At 39.7% G+C, this 23,944-nt stretch overlaps 1 pseudogene; it reads left to right on the top strand.

Moving 5' to 3' along the window:
* Positions 1-11,628, top strand: part of LOC120533411 — a 38,228-nt pseudogene extending 26,600 nt beyond the window's left edge.
* Positions 11,629-23,944: the final 12,316 nt, after the last annotated feature.

Genomic DNA, 23,944 nt, shown 5'->3' with positions numbered 1-23,944 from the left:
CCCGTGATTACCTGTGGGCATGTGAAACGCCAGCGGTAGCCTGTCTATGAACTTAATTTAAAGTTTAGGTTTACAGCTTGCTTTCTTTCCGAGGTAGCAGCAGTCATGAATATGGTAGTATATGTCACTCGCGCGCTTCTTATTGTTTCGCTGCCTTCTCAATTATATAATGCAAGTTTTCTTCAGCGCCTTTTGGGGCTCTTCCTGGTTTTCTACGTACTGCGTTGATAGTCAGTTCATGTGATTACGTGAGAGGCGTGATGATGTCACATGAAACTCCGCCCCCCCCACGTCATTCCAGCTCAACTCCATTACAGTTAATGGAGAAAAATACCTTCCAGTTATGACCATTAGGCGTAGAATTTCGAAATGATATGTATATGTAAAATATATGTAAAATGTTTCCTTTTCTTTTTTACTTCTTTAACACACTACTTCTCCGCTGCAAATTTTGATAGATATATGTGTGTGTGTGTATATATGTATGTATATATATATATATATATATATATATATATATATATATATATATATATATATATATATATATTAGGGGTGCAACAAAATTTATATATATTAGGGATACACAAAATTTACGGTTCGGTACTTTGGTGTCACGGTTCGATATTTTTTCGATACAAAAAAATTTTCATGCCTTTTTAATTTGTAATTTATTAAAATTATATATATTTCTTTTAACTCAAAAATACAGTTTTAAATTAAATGTTGCTGAAAAAACAAAATAATAAAAAATAAAAGAGTTTGGAAACGAGTTTATTACAGAGAAAGGTCCCTTTCCAAAATAAAAGCTATGCTATACCCTTCTTCTGGGGTATATTCTCGGGAGCATATTGAACATATGATGTCCCCATAAAATGAACCACTCTCTGATGGACCTCCCTCACACTCATCTTCTGGAGTGCTAGCACTTAGCTGCATATACAACAAAAACAACTTAAATAAAAATATGTATTGCACAGAAATGCCTTCCTAAATATATTTTGAAACATTTGAAATGTTCTAAAATAAGGTATCAACCACATACAGTTCTGCATTATTTGGGGATCCCTGACTGTATTTTCTATACTTGGTAGAATATAAAACAAACACACCCAATGGTACATGCTTCCTCAGTTTGTTTGCCCAGTTGATTTCATACAAGGGACGCTATTGGCGGATGGCTTATAAGCTACCCAATCAGAGCACGTATTACATATTAACTAAAACTCCTCAATGCTATAAGATATGCCTCCTGCGTGGTGCTCGATTGTTTGCTTGTCTCTGCCTCTCTCTCACCCTCTCTGACATTCTCTGCGCCTGACGGAGAGGGTGTGTGCTGAGTGTTGTTTGCACAGAAGCTTTTGCCTAGTGGATACGGACGCTCCTCTAAGAAATGCCGCTTTATCGAGGTGCGTCCAAAAGCTCACTTATTGATTTTTTGATTGTTTGCTTTAATCTCGCGCTCTCTCTCTCTCTCTCTCTGATGTTCTCTGCGCTTGACGGAGGAGATGTGAGCAGAGGGGCTTTTTGCACAGAGGCTGTTTGCTTAGAAGATAGGGACGCTCCTGTAAAAATGCTGAAAGGCTACCTTCGCATTGATCCCTTCATTGCAGCTGCTTTATCGCGGTGCTTGCATACTTAAAAGCGCAACAGCCCTATTGATTTTTCATTGTTTACTTTACTCTCTCTCTGACATTCTCCGCTCCTTACGCGCACTTTGAAGAGGAAGATATGTTTGCATTCTTTTAATTGTGAGAAAGAACTGTCATCTCTGTCTTGTCATGGAGCACAGTTTAAACTTTTGACTAAAGGGTGTTATTTCATGTCTAGAGGGCTCTAATAATGTTAAAAAACGTATTTAGATTGTTGTAAACAGGTTTTCTATGCTCTAACTGCGAAAATATTAGATTTATAAATAAAGAATCCTACTTCGTGGAAATTCATTTATCTGTCTGGAGCGGATTAACCGCGATAAACAAGGGTTTACTGTAGAACTGTGCGGAGAATATTTATAAACAGTGTGGGAGAGTTTCTAAGGGCTTAAAATATATAAAAATAATCATACAAACATATGGTTTCTACTGGATTTTCACCTATCAGGATTTTCACCTATCGAGGAGGGTTTCTGGAGCGCAACCCCGTTCATCGATCGAGCACCCTTAATATATACTGTATATAATTTTATATATATATATATACATATATATATAACCGATAAGCACTATATATATACGGTTCAATATCGATACATGTATTGTATATATATTATATATATATATATATATATATATAGAGAGAGAGAGATAGATATGACAACAACACTCATATCAATGACAAAACAATTACATTAACAATCATTTTACGTTATTTTAAAAATTTTTCCTTTTCTTTTTCATAACTTCTTTTACACACTACTTCCCCGCTGCGAAGCGCGGGTATTCTGCTAGTAAATATACACACACACACACACACACATATACACAGTTGTTTAAGCATTAGGTGTGTTCTGTGTGCAATAATCCTTGTAGCACTCACTGTTGTTCCTGTTAAAGTGACTCCCTCTACCGTTTTTATATTTGCTTATACTGAGGATTTTGTTAAAGTGACCCCATCTGCCATTATTATATTTGCTCATATTTGGACCTACATCCCATTTTACAAAAAGATCTGCAGAAACCCTTGCAGCACACACTGTGGCCTGAGCAAAAGTTTTGTGACACTGAATTGCTGAGGGTTTTGTTAAAGTGGCCCATCTGCCATTCCATTTTTTGTTCAGATCTTGCCCTGTCGTAGTGCAAGTGTGCATTGAATATCCAACAGGCTCTCACTTTCCCACTCAAAAGTCTTATTCATAGGTATTTTTAATTTTTTCAAAACGTTTTACCAATATGAGTAAAACAAGTGTTCAAAAAACAACACTTCTCAGTTATTCCAGAAATGAGATGCCACAAACTAATGAAGGTGCAGCATCAACTCCTGATGTGGCAATTTCAGACAAGGACATTGCAGAGGCTGGTCCATCAGAGGAAATCTCTTCAGCACACAGTCCGCCAGTTGATAAATATAAGCACGGCTTATCTGGCATAAACAAACAATGGTTTAAAGATTTTGATTGGCTAATGGTCAAAGAAAAAGTTATGTGGTGCACATTGTGCATGAAATATTCAAACAAACACCCCCGAAGGAGGGGCTACTTTGGGTAAACGTGCAGTGCACAAGATTTTGAAATGAAAGCTTGGTGGACCATGAAAAACTAAATCACACATTGAGTCAGCTACTGACCTTTTAGGAAAGCGTGTACTAGAGCAAACTGGAATCGGTCAAATTGAAAGATCTGTATCTGTTAAATAACTTACAGAGGGAGCTTTAAGATCCATCTATTGGTTGGCAAAAATGAGTTGCCACATACAACGTTGTTTGAAAAGCTGTTGGAACACTGCAAAGAAATAGGTTGTTCCTTTTTACAACATCTCAATGTTGGTGAAAATGCACATTACACCTCTGATAGAATAATGCAAGAGCTGCTGGATTTCTTAGCATCAGAAATAAAGTCTAACATACTGAAAAATATACACGCTGAAAATTTTTTCATGATTCTGTGTGATGAAACTACAGACATCTCAGTTGTAAAACAATTAATTATTTACATTAAATATGTTTGCCAGGTTGCTAAAGAGGTCAGAATTAGTTTTGTATCAACCTGCAATATGATTGATGGCAAAGCGAGAGACTATAACCAACACACTGAGTGAGACATTGGACACTCTAGGATTGAAAACTGCTAATCTAGTTGGACTAGGGTCAAATGGAGTGGCTGTTATGATTGGGAAACAGAAAGGTGTGGCAAAACTGCTTAAAGATAAAATATCTGGACTCTTGGTCAAGTGCCACTGTGTAAACCGCCAATTGGCCCTTGAAGTGCCCAAGCAGCAGCTGCTGTACCTTATTTAACAAAACTGAATGACATCTTAAGGCAGCTGTTCTATTTCTTCCAAAATTCTTCAGTTAGGATGGCTGTTTTTTAACAGAAATCCAAAATACTCTGAACATTCCCCAGATTGAGCTGAAAATGGCCAGTGACACAAGATGGCTGTCTGATGACTTTGCAGTACAGTCACTACGACAGTGTATGATGAGTGTCATAGCTGTGCTGGAAAGAGAGGCCTTTGAACGAAATGACATCACAGCTGAAGGATTAAGCAGATGTATTAAAACGTACAATTTTGTTTCCTCTCTGATGATGCTTTCAGATGTATTACCTTTGTTGTCCAAACTATCTAAGGCTGGGCAAAGGCAAGATGTCAATCTTAACGAAAATGAGCCAATTTTGCTCCCCACAAAATTGTCCATTATGGCGTTGAAATACACTCCTGGGAAATATTTTCAAAGCCTTCATCATTGTTTGGCAGAGGAATGGTTAGATCTCTGCATTGTTTATACACAGAGTGATGTAATGCCATTCAAAACTATAATATATGATAAATACCTAGAGACAGTTGTCAAGACCCTAGATGCAAGATTCCCTGACATGCCAATTATTTCCAGCTTTTCAAAAGTTTTCAATGCAGAAACTCACGATTGAAGTAAGTCTGCTGAAATTCTTTTCGATCATTACTCCAAAGTGGTAGCCCTCCAATTTTCAAATTTGAAAGTAGCAGGCAAGAATGGACAGTTGTGTCAAAAATGATCAGAAGTCAATAATACAAAGACTTCAGTCCAAAACAGATTTTACTAAAAATGACAATGACATCAGAGCTCACGGTCGTTTCCAAATTTAGCCAAACTAGCTCATATTAGGCTAGTGATCCCAGTGAGCACAGCTGAATGTGAAAGGGGGGTTTCTGCCCTTAAAATGATCAAAAAATGTTTGAGAAATCGCATGAATCAAAGCACACTAAATAATCTCATGCTGATCTCCTTGGAGTGCCCAGATCCTGGGGACTTTGATTATAGGAAAGCTGCAGACAACTGGGCCTCTAGCAAGAAAAGAAGAATAAATATTTAACTGAAGACACCTTCTGCATATGCAAGTTGGCTTTGAAGAATATTTTTTAATTTTTCTTCATTGGGTTTCCTTTACTTTTTTTCATTGTTTTCACTTTTCTTCCTGACAGCGACAATACTTGTGCCTCTTGGTTTGTCATAACAATTATTTAAAACTTTTGTTAGGGTTGCCGGATCCTGAATTTGATACTTCTTAAATTTAATTAACACATTCTGGCATAAGTGTCAAACCTTAAAAAAATAAGACATATTGAGCATTAGAAAATAATTAATAATAATTAACAAATAAAAATAGTGCACATTTAATTTTCCCCATCCTGCCCCACCTGGCTACTTTTTCCTGCCACCCGGCTGGAAGAAATTTCTGGATAGAACACTGTGTACTGGTGCCGATATTTAAGTTATGGGAAAGAGTAGTGGAAGCTAGGTTAAGAAGTGAGGTGATGGTTAGTGAGCAGCGGTATTGTTTCATGCCAAGAAAGACCACCACAGATGCAATGTTTGCTCTGAAGATGTTGATGGAGAAGTTTAGAGAAGGCCAGAAGGAGTTGCATTGTGTCTTTGTGGACCTGAAGAAAGCATATGACAGGGTGCCTCGAGAGGAGCTGTGGTATTGTATGAGCAAGTTTGGAGAGGCAGAGAAGTATGTAAGAGTTGTACAGAATATGTACGAGGGAAGTGTGACAGTGGTGAAGTTTGCGGTAGGAGTGACGGATGTATTCAACATGGAGATGGGATTACATCAGGGATCGGCTCTGAGCCCTTTCTTATTTGTAATGGTGATGGACAGGTTGACATACAACATTAGATAGATGTCCCCGTGGACTATGATGTTTGCTGATGACATTGTGATCTGTAGCGATAGTAGGGAGCAGGTTGAGGAGACCATGGAGGAGGTGGAGATGCTTTAGAGAGGAGGGGAATGAAGGTCAGTAGGAACAAGACAGAATACATGTGTGTAAATGAGAAGGAGGTCAGTGGAATGGTGAGGATGCTGGTAGTAGAGTTAGCGAAGGTGGATGAGTTTAAATACTTGGGATCAACAGTACAGGGTAATGGGGATTGTGGAAGAGAGGTGAAAAAGAGAGTGCAGGCAGGGTGGAATGGGTGGAGAAGAGTGTCAGAAGTAATTTGTGACAGACAGGTATCAGCAAAAGTTAAAGGGAAGGTCAACAGGACGGTAGTGAGACCTGCTATGTTTTATGGGTTGGAGACGGTGGCACTGACCAGAAAGCAGGAGACAGAGCTGAAGGTAGCAGAGTTAAAGATGCTAAGATTTGCACTGGGTGTGATGAGGATGGATAAGATTAGAAATGAGTACATTAGGGGGTCAGCTCAAGTTGGACGGTTTGGAGACAAAGTCTGAGAGGCGAGATTGTTTTGGTTTGGACATGTGCAGAGGAGAGATGCTGGGTATATTGGGAGAAGGATGTTAAGGATAGAGCTGCCAGGGAAGAGGAAAAGAGGAAGGCTTAAGCGAAGGTTTATGGATGTAGTTAGAGAGGACATACAGGTGATGGGTGTAACAGAGCAAGATGCAGAGGACAGAAAGATATGCAAGAAGATGATCCACTGTGGCGACCCCTAATGGGAGCAGCTGAAAGAAGAAGAAGAAAAAGAAGTCTTGTAGGACTAAGAAACCTCGCCTTGCTTCTACCCTTTGGAGTTTGTAGTGACCATTGTTCAACATGAGGACAACAGCTGTGCCAATGATAGTCAAAGAAGCCATTATGAGGCTGGAAAATAATAATAAAAACATTAGAGACATCAGTAAAACATTAGGATGACCTAAATCAACTATGTGGGATATCAGTAAGAAGAAAGAATGCACAGGTGAGCTCAGTAATCACAACGGGACAGATACGTCAAGGAAGACCACCAGTGCTGATGACAGAAAATGTTGCTGCAGATTGCATTTTGATTACAACTTGCACATCCTGATAGTAAGGATATTGCATGTATCTCAGTAACATCTTAAATGTACCACCCCATACAGATGGCATGATGTGGCTCAGGGTGACTGAGAGATTCCTCACCAGTCAGGCAGTTCACACAGAGTGGTGGCTCTGAGGATAAGGATCTGTGTTGGTATCCAGAAAGCTGCCGGTTTGAATCCCCGTCACTGCCAAAAGCGATCCTACTTTGCTGGGCCCTGGAGCAAGACCCTTAACCTGTAATTGCTCCAGTGCTGTACAATGGCTGACCCTGCACTCAGACCCCAAAGGGCATGCGAAAAACTAACAAATTCCTAATTCAAGAAATTGTATAAAGCGAAATAAAGAACAAAAAAAGCCGCCATTACCAAATAACCCACAGCTGTAAGAGAACTGAGATTGTGTGATTTCTGCGTGATGGTCTCTGTAATGAAGGCACATGTTCAGCACACACTTCAAAGAGGATGACAGTAAGGAGTCTATATCGGCTTATAATTAAGTCATCATAATTGTGATTTATCAAAACTCACTTCTTATGTAGCCTGTCAAACATCTGAATGTGAAATGTTCAGTTCGTTTTTCCACCAGGTGTTGCTAATATGCTAACACAAACAAAGTCTGCATGGGACTTACACATGCTCAAAACTTGCCGTAACTTTAAGCCAATTTAAACACCAAATTCTAGTTTTTAAAATCCGAACTTTGGTGTGAGAAATGGCTTACACATGTTGCCGAGCATAAGGAAGTTTTATACATGTGACCCTGCTAAGTAGTTGTAATAGAACATGTAAAATTAACAAATGGAGTATGCTTTCCATGTGCGACTAAAGTCTTATAATTGTTTATGCTTATCGAAGGTTGTTCCTAATTTCAGCCATCATGTATTTAATGTGAGTTAATGTTAATAAGGCAGTGGATTGATAATAAGCTCTTTTTTCATCTTTCTTTTAAACTTTGTACAGGAAACAAAGATCAGTGCAGTTTGGAATCTGGAAAAGAATTCTCTGGCAGGAGTGCTCAACAGATCCACACTAGACTTCACACGGGAGAGAAGCCATATTGCTGTACTGAATGTGGTAAACAGTTTTCACAAATGAGCAATCTTCAGAAACACACTAGAGTTCACACAGGAGAAAAGCCATATTGCTGTAATGAATGTGGTAAACAGTTTTCACGTATAAGCAGTCTGAAGAACCACACTAGAGTTCACACGGGAGAGAAGCCGTATTGCTGTAATGAATGTGGTAAACAGTTTTCACAAATGGGCCATCTTCAGATACACACTAGAGTTCACACGGGAGAGAAGCCGTATTGCTGTAATGAATGTGGTAAACAGTTTTCACGGATAAGCAGTCTGAATGAGCACACTAGAGTTCACACAGGAGAGAAGCCATATTGGTGTAATGAATGTGGTAAACAGTTTACCCATATAAACAGTCTTCAGAGACACACTCGAGTTCACACCAGAGAGAAGCCGTATTGCTGTAATGAATGTGGTAAAGAGTTTTCACAAATGTTCAGTCTGAAGAACCACACTAGAGTTCACACGGGAGAGAAACCATATTGCTGTAATGAATGTGGTAAACAGTTTTCACAAATGCTCAGTCTGAAGAACCACACTAGAGTTCACACGGGAGAGAAGCCATATTGCTGTACTGAATGTGGTAAACAGTTTTCAGAGATGGGCAGTCTTCATAAACACACCAGAGCTCACACTGGAGAGAAGCCATATTGCTGTACTGAATGTGGTAAACAGTTTTCACGGATAAGCAGTCTGAATGACCACACTAGAGTTCACACGGGAGAGAAGCCATATTGCTGTAATGAATGTGGTAAACAGTTTTCACAAATGGGCAATCTTCAGAAACACACGAGTTCACACGGGAGAGAAGCCATATTGCTGTACTGAATGTGGTAAACAGTTTTCACAGTTGATCAGTCTTGAGAAACACACTAGAGTTCACAACAGAATAAAGAGGGTAGCAGTTCAAAAATCAGTCCAGAAAAACAAGCACACTTCAGCACTTGAGTGTGAGGTTTACTCCTGTCTTGAAAGTAAGCAAACTGAACTGTTGTTGACTAATTAATCTATGAGAGAAGCCATATTGCTGTTTGGATTGTGGCAATCAAATCTGTCAGTGGAGTTCTCTTCAGAGACGCACCAGAATTCACACTGGAGAGAAGTACAACTGAACTGTCCTGACTAAAGAGTAAGGTTTACTTCTGCCTCGACAGTAAGCACATGTAACTCACTGGAATCCATCCTAATTAGTGTTGTGTCAGAAAAATCAACACAGAAGACAATGAGAAGTTTATATCTTTTTTCCTTTTCCAGAAACAAAATAAAGAACTGGGCGTCATACAAACCGCTTCTCACAAAACCCTACAGCCTCCACCGTGCACCTAGCTCTGTTATCATAACCAGTGTATTACATATAAAACTATTTACAATATATTATACCCGTTTCATCAGAATAGAACTGTTTACAATATACATACCCTCATATAAGAAATCATAGTTCAGCTATAAAATATATATTTTTATATAACAAAAAAACGGTGCCATACAAACCGCTTCTCGCCAATGCTTATTAAATAATAAATCAGTTACTAATAACAAAAACTATTAATACAAAATAAATAAAATGTAAAATAACAATGAAAATCCAAAGTATCCATATGGTCATGTTGGACACCATGCTGAATTATACAGTATTAAAACGCTGTGGCAGCGCACTAAAAGAAGCAATGCTTTTTTTTTTAAAATTAGTTTTGTTTTTGTTTGTTTGCTTTTGATAATAAAACATACAAAGACTGTATATAAGAATTTGGGGGGGGGGGCACATTTGTTATTTAACACTTGAGAATTACCAAATAATATTCATGTCAAATAAATAGAATACAATCAGAAAAGGCTTGGAGAGAGCAGACTTACCTGTACAAAATCCACCATCGCCTGAGGGAGCCTGCAGTCTGTGGGGAGTCACATTAATTAGCATTATACTTCAAAATTCCATTGGTATGAAGCTAAGTACACACAAACTTTTGCTTTTGGGGAAATTCATAACTAAAAGCTACAAAAAAAAAAATCAAAAATCAGAATACACTTTGCTACACATACACACACCAACAAAATTTGGAGGAATTAATCTCGAGAAGCCATAATGCTGTACTGGATGTGGCCAACGAGTCTCACAAACCGGAGTCTTCTGGGCCACAAAAGAATTCAGATAGGGTGCCACCTTCAGAAGTGGGCTTAGTTGGAGAAGATCTATACCGGGGGCATCAACCCCTTTGTCTTGGCGTACCACCTCAAAAAATGTAAATGTTCTGAAGTTCCCCCTTTTTATTTTGTTGTTAAATTGTTAATTCCTGAACTGTTATTATGTAAAAGTAACAGAACTTTTTAACAGAAATATTTTCAGAGAGGTTTCATAAGGTACTAGCAATGGTAACCTGTCAAAGACGTGTTTTAGAATGAATTTCAAAATGATTTGATGTGTTATGACTGATACACACTTGATAGTGTGTGACCAGGAGGAGGTCACTTCACCTGCTTATGCTAATAGTGAAAAAACAAAACATGTGCGACACAAATGCTTACATTTCTTTTAAGTCACCTCGGCATCAGTCAAATAATAATAATAATTACAAGAAAGTTTAGTAAAATAACGCCCTCGGCCTAAAGGGGTTTCCTGTTCCCGAGAGACTTTGCATTCCGCTCTCTTGATTTACTTATAGTGTGCTTTCTTGTTTGTTGCTTTGAATAAATTACAAAATCCTCAAATTCACCTGTCTGTCATCTCCAGTCATCTCACGGTGACTCCTGCACTCGGCCTTCTGTTGGCCAAACCCTGTGAATTGGCACATTTATCAGAGGTCTATGAAACCCTCTTTTACATGGTCTTTCGAGTCGTAAGCTGAACAGACTAACTAAAACCAAAATGGCCAAGGCAGTTTGTGCGGAGGAGCCTAACCTCATCTCTAGTGAACTGGGCATCGATGCAGAAGAGAACATCTGAGCTGATATCTCCACATTCAGGCAAACACCAACTCACACACTGCAGACAACCCATCTGTGGGTGCCCCGCTACGGCCTTTCAGACAACGGGCTCCGTGTGCTAAACTTGCAGAACTTGGCCGAGGCTGCTGAGAGTCGAAAATTGAATGTCACCATTCAGACTGGGATGTGAGATACTGTCCTTAGAGAAGTGATATGCTCTCCATCGTGAGCTCCAAGCAAAGCGCTGGTAGCAAACCGAGAAGTGCAGTTAAGTAATCGATCAGTTAAATCAGCAGCAACAGATACAGTGGATGTAAAACTTTAATCCTACTCTCTGTTTTTCCCCCATCGAGAAAAGTGAGGAAAAGAAATGCGTTGATCTGGAGGAGATTATGATTTTATATTTAATGAGCAATGTAGTGAATTTAACTTAAGTAACATTTCCCAGCATTGGTCGCTTATGAACATTTGTTTTTGTATCTGGGATATCATCTCTGGAATGAATGATGGAAATAAACTGTCTGCCTAAGCAACTGGCTAAATAAGTAGTCAGAAACTCAATAATGTCTTATTTTTCTTTTTCATATCATTTTAAAGACAGAATTATTGACATAACTAATCAAAGTGCCAACTAATTTGCATTGTTGTGAGCCTCATAATTAAAAATAAATTAAAATCCTACTTTAAGCCATTGACTGATTAGTGTTTCACTGTTTGTTCATTTGTTTCTGTTACACAAAACTGTACAGGTAACTGTACCTAAAAATATTTCGTTGTAATGAGATTCTGTGTTTGTTACTATAGTGCTTTCTTTAACTTGCGTCAAGGCATTTGCAATCATTTGAATAGCTTCTTTTGAATGATTTTTAATCTCCTCCTGCCTACAAGTTATGCTGTTGAGAATTTTTCTCAGCATTTCCTTACCATAATACACTTTCAGGGTGCGAATGATGCTGAAGCACTGCTGTACAATTGGGTGGGAGGAATTCAACATATCCATTATTTAAATGTGGAAGCATGTTGTGGGCAGTACAACTATCAATCAAAAGCCGAATCATCCTTTTCTTAATATTTTGGGATTTCCCCCCCACTCCCCACCCAACAGGAACGACATACTGAAGTGCGACCCTAATTGCGATTACTGCGTCTGTGGAAGATTGTTTGTCCGTTGCTGGGGCAGGGCAACAGCAGGCTCACAGTTGTGCAGTGAAGCGCCACAGAAGCAAATCCTAAAAGATTGGGGTCGCGCTATAAGTCCCAAAACATGAAGCTTATTCTCAGTACTTTAGCAAAACCATCTTTACTCATCTTGAAACAGGAACATCATAGTTATTTATTGTAGCATGATCTGCCACTCTGCTATTAACAGACACAGTGGTCAGGTAGGGTCGTGGCCAGGTCAGTGACCAAGTAATCCTGTTATCTGCATTTACAATGTACCTGCTCCTAACCTTGAATCACCCATCGAGATTTTTTCTGTTTACTTTGGCGGAGAGACGCAGCATACCTGTGAACCTGCTGTTACCCAGGCAACTGATAAACTGTCTTCCACAGACGTGGAGATCGCACTTTGGGACGGTCTTCGGCGTGCTATCTAGTTGGGGGAGGTCCCAAGAATGTTTAGAAACCTCACATTTTCTTGAATGAGTGCCACATTAATAGGAATGTTTCTTGAACGAGCCTCACTGAAGCACATAACAACGTCTTTTTTGACATCTTCAAATGCAGCAGTTCACATACGTTTGCAATCCGAGATTTTTCTTCTTTTTTTGCTCGGTCTTTCAAGAAAGTTGGCAGTGTCGGTGGCGATATTCTGAATTCACTGGTAATGTCTTTTTTCTTTTTGCCACAATTGAGAGCTGCAAAAATGTACATTTTTTTTTTCTAATATAAACTGTTATCGTTTTTTCATGTCTGCCGTTTCTATAGGAGGGTGACAGTGAGTTAAAATCCAGTGGATGTTTTTCAAATGTTGACGAGCAATAAGAATTAGAATTAGAACAATCTAGACGAGAACAGGCCATTCAGGCCAACAAAGCTCGCCAGTCCTATCCACTTGCTTCCTCCAAGAAAAAATCAAGTCGAGTTTTGAAAGTCCCTAACGTCTTACTGTCTACCACACTACTTGGTAGCTTATTCCAAGTGTCTATCGTTCTTTGTGTAAAGAAAAACTTCCTAATGTTTGTGCGAAATTTACCCTTAACAAGTTTCCAACTGTGTCCCCGTGTTCTTGATGAGCTCATTTTAAAATACAAGTCTCGATCCACTGTACTAATTCCCTTCATAATTTTAAACACTTCAATCATGTCACCTCTTAATCTTCTTTTGCTTAAACTGTAAAGGCTCAGCTCTTTTAATCTTTCCTCATAATTCAACCCCTGTAGACCTGGAATCAGCCTAGTCGCTCTTCTCTGGACCTTTTCTAGTGCTGCTATGTCCTTTTTGTAGCCTGGAGACCAAAACTGCACACAGTACTCAAGATGAGGCCTCACCAGTGCATTATAAAGGTTGAGCATAACCTCCTTGGACTTGTACTCCACAGATCGTGCTATATAACCTAACATTCTGTTAGCCTTCTTAATGGCTTCTGAACACTGTTTGGAAGTTGATAGCTTGGAGTCCACTATGACTCCTAAATCCTTCTCATAAGGTGTACTCTCGATTTTCCGACCGCCCATTGTGTATTCAAACCTAATATTTTTACTTCCTATGTGTAATACTTTACATTTACTGACATTAAATTTCATCTGCCACAAATCTGCCCAAGCCTGTCTGCTATCCAAGTCCTTCTGTAATGATATAACGGATTCCAAATTATCTGCTAATCCACCTATCTTGGTATCATCTGCAAACTTAACCAGCTTGTTACTTATATTCCTATCTAAATCATTTATATATATTAAAAATAGCAGCGCCCTAGCACTGACCCCTGTGGAACACCACTCTTAACATCGGCCAGTTCTGATGAGGTTCCTCGCACCATCACCCTCTGCTTCCTGTGTCTGAGCCAATTCTGCACCCATCTAAAAACATCACCCTGAACTCCCACTTCTTTTAACTTGATGCCCAACCTCTCATGTGGCACCTTATCAAATGCTTTCTGAAAGTCCAGATAAATAATATCATAAGCTCCACTTTGATCGTATCCTTTTGTTGCCTCCTCATAGAATTCCAACATGTTAGTAAAACACGACCTCCCTCTTCTGAACCCATGCTGACTGTTCAGAATAACTCCTGTCCTTGTCATGTGTTGCTCAATCTTATCCTTAATAATTCCTTCCATTAATTTTCCTGTGATGCTTGTTAAGCTTACTGGCCTATAGTTGCTTGGATCTGCCCTGTCACCCTTTTTATATAATGGGATGATATTTGCCATTTTCCAGTCCTTTGGAATCTCTCCAGTGCACAGTGACTTCCAAAAAATATGTGTCAAGGGTTTATATCTCTACTCACTAGCCTCCTTAAGAACACGAGGATAAATATTATCTGGGCCTGGTGATTTGTTTGATTTCATCTTATTTAATCTGAGCAGCACTTCTCCCTCTACAATTTCCAAATCCCTCAGTACCTCCTTAGTAGTTGCGTTTACCTCTGGCAGGTTATCCACTTGCTCACTTGTAAACACCTCAGAAAAATGTAAGTTTAGGGCATCTGCTATTTCATTGTCTGTATCTTTTAATTCCCCTTTACTATTCCTGATGAACTTGACCTCCTCCTTAACTGTTCTTTTACTACTAAAATACTGAAAGAATCTCTTGGGGTCTTCTTTCGCCTTATCTGCTATATTCCTCTCCAACTGTCTTTTAGCCTCTCTGATATCCTTCTTAATGGTTGCCCTCATTTTCTCATACGCGCTACGATTCTCTTTGCAGTCATTAGTCTTATATGCCTTATACAGCAGTTTTTTCCTTTGCAACTTCTTTTTTAAATCTTTATTAATCCTTATTAATCCATCGTGGAGTTTTTTTTAGTTTCCTATTACTTCCAAATTTAGGTATCAATAAGCAAAAGGTATCACTGAAAACCGCAGGAAACAAAACAGTACAATAAAAAAAAAAAAACAACACTGTACGAGGAAAGTTCAAAGAAAGATAAAAAAAACTACAAAATACAGAGCCGTTTCTTGCTGTATGAAGACTCTACAGAAGCAGAGGGCCATCGAAGCCACTAAGGGCCTCCCCAAGCTGCAAGTTCATCCTCAGTATATTTGGGGAGTATGAACATTTCCTGTCTGTTTGTAGCCAGCTAAGCAAATCATGTTTAATGAAGCACTTATATGCTTAAAATTAAACATTTGATTAAAACAAAACTCAGCTGCAGTACCAGGAAAGCTTTGGCTTGTGTTTGTGGGGTAATCAATTCAAAATCAATTATTATCACTAGACAGTCGTGTCGCACAATGTGTGACGTCTACCGACAGGTATGACGGAAAGACTCACTGAGAGTCAGGAGGAAAATAACACTGCACAACAAGTTTTTGTTTGTTTGAACACTGTTGGGTGTTTCTTTTTTTTGGGTGCTGATCACAAATATCACATCAAAATTTACCCATCATATACCATTTTCAGTTTTGTCATGATTTTTTCTCCTATTTGTATCCAAACATTTTTGCTCCCTTCCATAAGTGACTTAACAACTGTTTGTGCAGCCTGGGTATGTCCAGGCATGGAATGAGGCCAGGTTGGAAGCTGTACCTGGGCATGCGTGGGCAGGTCTGAATGAGCTTGATGCTGTCTCAGCATTCTATAAAGGTAGCTTGCATACACAGATCCTGCTCATTTGGTTTATATAGATAGTCCATGTGTATGTATAGTATCACTATAGTATCTGTAGCAATATAAAGTAAGTAAGCTTGATGCCATAGACGTTTTGGTGTCAGGCGATATGTCTCGTCAAGGTCGTAACAGTCGCAATACATTCTGCACTTGAGAGACGATGCCGTTTTTTGCTCCGATGATATGGCGAGAACAGAAAGACCATGTCACAGACTGTTACTTATGTTTGTCTAATGTGTCTGGTTTCTGTGCCAAAAACAAGAAGTCAATTGAATATCCTAATCTACCTTCAGCAATGAGACCCATGCCACATGACGACAATTCTGAAACCACCAGAGGATTGGATCTTAGACAAACCAGATGAAGAAACTGCAATGCATGGTACTGACAGTGACATTAACCCGGATTTTGAACCATGCTCATCAGACTATTTACATGTGATAACACAGTCTGATCTGAACGATTTGGGTCTGACAAAAGCAAAAGCCGAGCTGCTGGGTTCGAGACTGCAGGAATGGTGTTTGCTGTCACCAGGTATGAAAATTTCTGTGTTTCGAGGCCAACTTCATGATATAACCAAATTTTTACACATGTCGACAGTCTGTGTTTCTGTTGTGACATTGAAGGATTGTTCTCAGCCTTGGGTTTTGATCACAACCCGGTAGAGTGGCATCTCTTTATTGATTCATCAATGTCAAGCCTGAAAGCTGTTGTTCTACACAATTGCAAGGTTTATTCTTCAGTACCTGTTGGCTATGCAGCACACAAGAAAGAAATGTATAAGAATATGGAACTGTTGCTGAAGCACGTCCAGTATAGCAGGAACAACTGGAATATCTGTGGAGATCTTAAAGTTGTTGCTCTATTACTAGGACTGCAGCTCGGCTATACAATGTACAGTGGAATCTCGGTTCACGAACGTCTCTGAACACATACAAATCGGGTTACGACCAAACTTTTGCATCTGTTCATGACCACGCACTCAGTTGATGAACAAGCCAGTTTCCCTTCCGGTTGCATCAATGATTTCTGCACGTGTTCAGTCTCTCCCTGTACTGTACATTGTTCTTGGTGCATCACGCAGAGGGACTCTCCCTCAAAACTGTAACCTCCTCTCAAACCAGCTTCCTCCTGGGGAAAGGCGGATCCACGGCTCACGTCAAAAAGGCCAGTTTTAATAATTGCCGCACTCACAGCTTAGTCAGGAGGCGTGGTGATGTGTGGCCGAAGCGGTTCCTGAGGAGTTTGTGATGTGGGTGTTTCTTACCTAAGTGCACAGGTGAAAAGCGGTCCGCATCCGTAATTGTTCCCAGGAGCTGCTGATTGCCGCGACTACCACACCACTTCATAAATAGAGGTGCAAGTCGGCTAAAGGGAATAGGAAGAGAACAGGAAAGAATGGGAAGTTGCAGGAGAAGGCAGGGGCAGGAGGACAAAGCTGGTGCAGGAGAGAGAGCGAGAGTGAGTGAGCAGGGAGCCTGGGAGTTTGTCTCAGTGTTATTCAATGTTTTTACATTTAGTTTACTATTACACTGTGCATTCTATGGTATAATTAACTATTTTTGTGCTTAAAAATCTTTAAAGAAAATATATTTACATACAGTTCATACGGTCTGGAACAGATTAATTGTATTTACATACAATCCTATGGGGGAAATTACTTCGGGTCACGACCAAATTGGGTTACGACCAGAGTTTTGGAACGAATTATGGTCGTGGTCCGAGGTTCCACTGCACTGTTGTTTCATCTGTGAATGGGACAGCCATGCCAAAGAGTCGCAGTATTCTCGACAGAACTGGCCACTCCGTAAAAAGTTAGTTCCATGACAGAAAAATGAGGCACATGAATTGCTTATTGACCCAGCAAAGAGATTTTTGCCTCATCTTCACATAAAACTGGGACTCAAAGAATTTCGTGAAAGCACTGAACAAGGAAGGCGAAGGTTTTTGTAATTTTAGACAGATGTTCCCAAGAATAGCTGACACCAAAATCAAAGAGGGCATTTTTGTTGGCCCCAGATCAGACAGGTTATGAGTGACAAGCGGTTTGAAGATCTGTTAGTTGGGCAGGAAAAAATTGCCTGGAAAGCCTTCAAAGATGTTGTTGTCAATTTTCCGGGCAGTTACAGAGCCTCAAACTACATTCAGCTGGTAGACAAACTTCTCAAATCATACAAGACAATGAAGTGCAACATGTCACTCAAGATTCATTTCCTCCACTCACACTTGGACTTCTTTCCCGCAAATCTCAGTGCTGTCAGTGACGAACAGGACATTGCTACGATGGAGAGACGATACCAGGGCAAGTGGAATCCGTCAATGCTTGCTGACTACTGTTCGACACTGCAATGTGATGCACCAAACGTTGAATACAAAAGAAAATTGGGAGCAAAACACTTTTAATTCTGTTGAATTTAATAGCTTATGCGAAACGTAAACGTGACTAAATACGTTATTGTCAGTAAACATATAAATGTCTATTTCTCAGAGTTCGTGATGCAATAAAACTAAAACTATATTTGTGCATAACCAGTAGGTACCTGTCACAATCATCAAAAACATTTCAGGAAGCAGGACTTTTTAAAAAATAATTGTTGTGCAGTGTAACAGGAGCGAAAGTCAAATTGATACCTAAGATGGCAAGAAAAACGGCTTATTAGAAAAACCTTGAAGGGGAAAAATGTCCACAGAATAAAGATAAAGAATTTGTTATCGATGATGCAATGGATCAGAGGTGGAAGTAACAAAGTAAAACAACTTCGTTACTGTGCTTAAGTAGAATTTTTCACATAGGTTATCTGTATCTTGTGTGTTTTATTTGTTTGAGACTTTTTACTTGAACTCACTGCATTTCAAATAGAAAAAATTTGTACTCCCAACAATAAAAAATAAATAAACATCGATAACTTACAATGTTACCAACAATTTTCTGTGCCCGAAAAATAGGGCAATATACAGTAGGTCAGATAATTATAATAAATTATTCACATGTAAATGTGAAATTGAGGTACTATCCCATAATATTTATTTGCACATTGTATGTCTTTGCTTTCTGCGTATATAAAACATTACACGTACAGGAGAGAGGCGAAAGGAAGAAACTCTGGTGATTTAAACAGCGAGGATATTGTCAAGCCAATGTGAAGCAACACTGGGCTTTATTAATGATATCGAAGATACAAGGAGGTCAGAAAATACGCCCCTTACAAGTGGCTGGCACAAAACCGAGTCTTGGTGAATGAGTCGCCTTTTGTCCCAGCCATAAAAACAAGAGTGATGGCGTTCAAAATTCACTTTTCGATCTTAAAGAAACACATAGAGTTGATTGTGCGGACATGAACTGTAAGAGAGGAACAACTAAAGGGCTTCTGGTTGTGCAGGAATAGTTGGCATTCGCAGCAGGGTGTCGATTAAAACACTTGGAAAGTAGATTTCAAATGCAATGTTTAATTTGCAGATATAGACGTACATACAAGCATGTGTGGTCAACAATAAAAATTACACATAAAGGAAAACAGATAACATTGCAAAATCTTACATGTATACTAATCACAAAGTTAAAATACTGAAGTTGGTCACTAGATATCTGAATGTGATATCAGAGTCTCTGTTTACTATCTACATGTGCCAGAAAGCCGCTTTGTGGATCCTCTGGGATCGATGTGCCTGCTGCAATGTTTGTTTAATGGCTCGATGTGGTGAAGCACAATGCCGGCAAACAAATGCATTTGTGGTGCTTTTATATTTAAGCATTGTATATTCCACAGCAGCAAATCCTTAGATTTATACTTGATGTCACTTTCACGTTGAAGTTCATTAAAGTATGTATCTTACATTTTACAGGTAAGTCATTAACTTCATTTAAATAAAAAATACTGTTAATAATTACACATGTGGGGGCGGCACGGTGGCAGAGCAGTAGCGCTGCTGTCTCACAGGGAGTCTTGGCCCTTGTGTTCCCTGCCTGGAGTTTGCGTGTTTTCCTGCTGGGTTTCCATAGTGGGTTCCGGTTTCCTTCCAAAGACATGAAGGTTTCGGGATTTGGTGAAGCTAAAATGACGCTTAGTGTGTGTGTACATGTGAGTGTAATTGTGTTCACCTTGCGATGAACTGATGCCCCGTCCAAGGATTGTGTTTCTGTCTCGTGCCCGATGCTTCCTGGAATGGGTGCATCCCTGGATTGAGGGATGTAATCATTAAACATCCTTTTCAGAGATATTGTGGCAAGGCATCCTCAGAACTTAATGGATGTTTCAGGCAGTGGCGTAGCTAGAATTCGTGCTGCTCGGGGTGGGACAGTGCTTTAAATATGCCACCCTTCAACATATCTGAATACGTTTGTACAGTATTTAAATAGAAAATTTAAATGACATATAGAGAAAATTTAAGATAAATGTTTAATAGATTTATTCATATATAGAGAAACAGCAATAATTTTTCACATATAATTATTTATAAGCATCAACTAGACAAGAATATAGTATAGACGCACTGATAAGCCGTGTTCTAATCATTAGTTTAAATAGCAAAATACCCGCGCTTCGCAGCGGAGAAGTAGTGTGTTAAAGAAGTTATGAATAAGAAAAGGAAACATTTTGAAAATAACATAACATGATTGTCAATGTAATTGTTTTGTGACTGTTGTGAGTGTTGCTGTCATCAAGGATTTGATTATCATTATTTCTTTCAATCAGGTTCGTATTTGGAGGATGTGTTGTGTTCAAGTTACATTCCGTGTTTGTCAACCGTTGTAAAGATAACAGCTTTCATTCAAGTGTGAAGTGTTCACTACCCAAATCGGTACTCGTGAATCTAAGATGTTTAATAGTCATTCCTGGTATTAAGTTGTGGATTTGCCTGCAAATATTTGCGGCAGCGTGTCTATGAACTTAATTTAAACTTAAGCTTTACACCTTGCTTTCCTATTGATATGTCTACAAAGGCTTGTTCAGCGTCAGAGGGTTGTTCCTTTCTTACTGCATCAATAAACAGCTCGTCCTCCTCTTTATCTGAGACATCACACACTACATGCACGGGTTTACCTTTCCCAGTCCTGCAAACTTTAGCGAAGTGGTTCAATTTACCACATTTTTTACACTGTCTTCCTTTAGCTGGACATTGACTTTTTCCACCGTGTGCTTTGTTTCCGCAGTAGCTGCACTTATGAATATGCTTGTATGCGTCACTCGCTTCATATTCTTTTGCTGCCTTCTCAATTGTGTAATGCGTTTTTGTTCAGCGCTCTTTGAAGCTTTTGCTTGTTGTCTGCGTACTGCGTTCACAGTCAGTTCACTTGAACCGCTCGGAGTACATGCATCGAAGGTTCTCAGCTGTGCTTGTGCTATCTCGTGCAATCTTGCGATGTCCATGGCTTTATTTAATGTTAGCTCAGACCCGGCACTTGAAAGTTTCTCTCGCACTTTCGCTGAGTTTGTGCCAAACACTATTCTATCTCTGACCATCTCATCTTCGTTTGCATAAGCACAGTCCTTCACCAGCAATTTTAACTCCGTTATAAAGTGATCAAAAGTCTCATTTATACCCTTACGTCTTCTCATTAAACTTGTATTTTGCGAATATCATATTCGTCTTAGGCATGAGAAACGCCTCAAAGCGGTCATAATAAGTTTTCAGTACCTTGGCTTCCTCCTGGGTGAGAGTCAATGTGTTAAAAATGTCTCTTCTTTTTTCCCCAGTCCACAGGAGCATGTAGCTGCATTTCTCACTCTCGTCTTTGGCTTTTAGCGGGCCAGAAATCATCAGCTCCACATGCTGTCGGAACTTTTTCCATTCTCCCGGCAGGTTAAGAGAATCCCAGTCAATTTGTGGCGAGGGAACTCCAACAAAATCCATGACTGTCCTCTATTCTGACACCATGTCTTGTTTTCACAAATTGTGAAAAATTAAATGATGGCAAGACTTTCTTTTAAAGTATGCAGGGGAACTTTATTTATTACAGCTCTGACATTCACGGCATCCGTGCTCTAAATTAACTTCCATAATAGTAACCTTGAGGTCCCTTTTTCTGGTGCCTTCCTGATGACATAGGCGCCTAAACCATGCCTGATAATAATACATTTCAATGACATATAAATATTACAGTCATCACTTCGATAGACAGCTCACCACCCAAATCGCTAGTCTTGAATCCAAGATGTTTAACAGGCATTCCCGGTACAGTTTAACCTCGGTTCACAACCATAATTCGTTCCAAAACTCTGGTCGTAAACCGATTTGGTCGTGAACCGAAGCAATTTCCCCCATAGGATTGTATGTAAATACAATTAATCCATTCCAGACCATACGAACTGTATGTAAATATATATTTTTTTAGTTTTTAAGCACAAATATACACTCACCTAAAGGATTATTAGGACCACCATACTAATACGGTGTTTGACCCCCTTTCACCTTCAGAACTGCCTTAATTCTACATGGCATTGATTCAACATGGTGCTGAAAGCATTCTTTAGAAATGTTGGCCCATATTGATAGGATAGCATCTTGCAGTTGATGGAGATTTGTGGGATGCACATCCAGGGCACGAAGCTCCCGTTCCACCACATCCCAAAGATGCTCTATTGGGTTGAGATCTGGTGACTGTGGGGGCCATTTTAGTCCAGTGAACTCATTGTCATGTTCAAGAAACCAATTTGAAATGATTCGAGCTTTGTGACATGGTGCATTATCCTGCTGGAAGTAGCCATCAGAGGATGGGTACATGGTGGTCATGAAGGGATGGACATGGTCAGAAACAATGCTCAGGTAGCTCGTGGCATTTAAACGATGCCCAGTTGGCACTAAGGGGCCTAAAGTGCCAAGAAAACATCCCCCACACCATTACACCACCACCACCACCAGCCTGCACAGTGGTAACAAGGCATGATGGATCAATGTTCTCATTCTGTTTACGCCAAATTCTGACTCTACCATTTGAATGTCTCAACAGAAATCGAGACTCATCAGACCAGGCAACATTTTTCCAGTCTTCAACTGTCCAATTTTGGTGAGCTTGTGCAAATTGTAGCCTCTTTTTCCTATTTGTAGTGGAGATGAGTGGTACCCGGTGGGGTCTTCTGCTGTTGTAGCCCATCCGCCTCAAGGTTGTGCGTGTTGTGGCTTCACAAATGCTTTGCTGCATACCTCGGTTGTAACGAGTGGTTATTTCAGTCAAAGTTGCTCTTCTATCAGCTTGAATCAGTCGGCCCATTCTCCTCTGACCTCTAGCATCAACAAGGCATTTTCGCCCACAGGACTGCCGCATACTGGATGTTTTCCCTTTTCACACCATTCTTTGTAAACCCTAGAAATGGTTGTGCGTGAAAATCCCAGTAACTGAGCAGATTGTGAAATACTCAGACCGCCCGTCTGGCACCAACAACCATGCCACGCTCAAAATTGCTTAAATCACCTTTCTTTCCCATTCTGACATTCAGTTTGGAGTTCAGGAGATTGTCTTGACCAGGACCACACCCCTAAATGCATTGAAGCAACTGCCATGTGATTGGTTGATTAGATAATTGCATTAATGAGAAATTGAACAGATGTTCCTAATAATCCTTTAGGTGAGTGTAATTATACCATAGAATGCACAGCGTAATAGTAAACTAAATGTAAAAACATTGAATAACACTGAGAAAACCTTGAACAGCAGAGAAAACTAACACTGCAATAGTTCCCTCTATAGCGCTACCAACTGCTGGCTAAAAGCACTTTTTTTAATGAGTTTTAAGCACAGGGAAAAAGTGAACATTTGAAAAAATCCGTAATTTAATAAACCACCAAGAAAAATAACATTGCAACAATGGTCGCTACGAACAGATCGTTGGAAACAGAAGTGAAAACAAAATCAAGACCAGTGCACTCTTTAACTGCCTTCCTACCTTAATGCGTCCAGCTCTCTCTCGCGCTGCCTGTGTGTCTGCGTCCATCTCTCGTGCTGCCTCAGTGTGTGTGTCGCGCTCTCTCTCTCGCGCTGCCTGTTTGTGTGCTCACACTGACTGTGTGTGTGTGTGTCGCGCTCTCTCTCTCTTGCTCGCTGCACAGGAAATGCACAGGGAGAGACTGAACATGTACAAACCGAAAGGGAATCTGGCTTGTTCGTATACCGAGTGTGTGGTCGCGAATATTTAGCGGCTGTGTTTCTTTGGGCAGGCAGTCAATTACGTGGGAGGCGTGCTGATTTCCGCAGTAGCTGCAATTAGGAATATGCTAAGCACAGTCCTTCA

The sequence above is a fragment of the Polypterus senegalus genome, chromosome 8 (assembly GCF_016835505.1).
Source record: "Polypterus senegalus isolate Bchr_013 chromosome 8, ASM1683550v1, whole genome shotgun sequence".
In the NCBI taxonomy this organism is placed as follows: domain Eukaryota; kingdom Metazoa; phylum Chordata; class Cladistia; order Polypteriformes; family Polypteridae; genus Polypterus; species Polypterus senegalus.
This window is presented reverse-complemented; position numbering and strand designations above follow the sequence as displayed.